The sequence below is a fragment of the Ailuropoda melanoleuca genome, chromosome 1 (assembly GCF_002007445.2).
Source record: "Ailuropoda melanoleuca isolate Jingjing chromosome 1, ASM200744v2, whole genome shotgun sequence".
Lineage (NCBI taxonomy): Eukaryota > Metazoa > Chordata > Mammalia > Carnivora > Ursidae > Ailuropoda > Ailuropoda melanoleuca.
Window position 1 is genome coordinate 166,726,657 of NC_048218.1, and position 2,317 is coordinate 166,728,973.

Below are 2,317 nucleotides of genomic sequence, written 5' to 3' on the forward strand. Positions count from 1 at the left end.
AGTCCATAGTCTCTCATGTTTCATTCCCCCTTCTGATTACCCCCCTTTTCTTTATCCCTTTCTTCCCCTACCGATCCTCCTAGTTCTTATGTTCCATAGATGAGAGAAATCATATGATAATTGTCTTTCTCTGCTTGACTTATTTCACTTAGCATTATCTCCTCCAGTGCCGTCCATGTTGCAGCAAATGTTGAGAATTCGTTCTTTCTGATAGCTGAGTAATATTCCATTGTATATATGGACCACAGCTTCTTAATCCAGTCATCTGTTGAAGGGCATCTCGGCTCCTTCCATGATTTGGCTATTGTGGACAATGCAGCTATGAACATTGGGGTGCATATGGCCCTTCTCTTTACTACGTCTGTATCTTTGGGGTAAACACCCAGTATTGTGATGGCTGGGTCATAGGGTAGCTCAATTTTTAACCTTTTAAGGGACCTCCACACTGTTTTCCAGAGTGGCTGTACCAACTTGCATTCCCACCAACAATGTAGGAGGGATCCCCTTTCTCCACATCCTCTCCAACAATTGTTGTTTCTTGCCTTGTCTATCTTTGCCATTCTAACTGGCGTAAGGTGGTATCTCAGTGTGGTTTTGATTTGAATTTCCCTGATGGCTAATGATTTTGAACATTTTTTCATGTGTCTGTTAGCCATTTGTATGTCTTCATTGGAAAAGTGTCTGTTCATATCTTCTGCCCATTTTATGATTTGTTTATTTGTTTCTCGTGTATTGAGTTTGAGAAGTTCTTTGTAGATCTTGGATACCAGTCCCTTATCTGTAGTGTCCTTTGCAAATATATTCTCCCATTCCGTGGGCTGTCTCTTAGTTTTTTTGACTGTTTCCTTGGCTGTGCAGAAGCTTTTTATCCTGATGAAGTCCCATATGTTCATTTTATTTTTTGTTTCTCTTGCCTTTGGATCCTCATGCCTTTTCTGAAGGGATTTTCCTTGAGTTACAATACCCTGGATTATTAATTTCTTTCTAGCTCCAGTCCACAAGTATAACCGCTGACGCATACCCTACAAGAATGGCAGCAAAAAGTTCCCACACAGTTTTCCAAGACACTCAATCATAGTTGTCTCTGTGACTTGTTCTTGAGTCTTTGACAATCTGATGTCGGCTTATTATTCTGTAAAATGATGGGATGGAGGCCATATTCCAGCTTTAAAACTCTCTGAGTATTCTGTTATTTTGAGCAGCTGGTTGTAAAACTAGTTCATACAACGCTCATTGTTTACTATAAAACACAAAGGCACCACCTGTTCAGTGCTGACGGTCCGGCTCAGGAGCCAGGGAGAATTATAAACTGCAATAAGGGTACGGCCTTATGGTGTGGTGCTACCAAAACCATGTCGTCTTCTGGCCCAATAGTTGGGGTGATTCTGCTCTACAGAAACATTGAGGCTCGTTACTCAAGTTAGAATCAAATATTTAACAGTTTGTCCTGTTACCTCTGCTTAGCATATTCTTTGCCCACCACCTACCTGGCAGAGCCTCAATCTACCTTCAAGATTCAAGCGTCTCCCTCTGGGTAACTGTCAGGGACCTCCTTCCCCCAAAACACAGCTCCTGGGAACATGTATGGGTTGTACCTTCAAGCCTATGTTACCCACCACCACTGACCATATTATGTGTATGTGATCATGTGTCTCTCTGTCCCTTTAGTCAGGGAGCTCAGGGAAATTCAAGGGGCAATGTTTATTCTTCATTCCCCTGCATGAACTCCTGGACCATCCTCTAGGACATGGACCTTCCAGGTAGGTAGCATGTGCAGCTAGAATATAGCTCTTGGTAGGGCCATAATTTTTTCTTCTCTAGGGAGACAGGCTATGTCTGGCTGGTAGAGGAATGTCTGAGGGTTGTGAATCAGCCAGAATCTGATCAGGAGAGAGAAAACACAGAGTAATTTGAACAGAGAGCATTTAATATAAAGAATTATTACCCATAACAGGGATGGCTAGTAAGAAGTAATGAGAGATTGGCCAGTAGGAAGTAAAGAGAACCCCCCAAAATACAGGAATAAAGATAAAGGACAGCCACCACCTGGAAGCTGAGATAGATTGCTCTTGCCTCCCACTGCCCCTGACCCAATTAGAAAGGGTACCACCATGAGCCACTGACTGGCAGAGAAGTCGCTGTGGTGCCACACTGGCAGAATGTGCTGGAAATAGACCTTCTAGAACTGGTCCTGTGTGCCAGGGAGCACTAAAGCACTAATCACTAAATTATTTGAACCCCATGGATAAAAATACAGGAAACATCACTGCATTAATACAGTGTGGGAAGAAATTTAGATTTCTGTAGGTTGGCAACA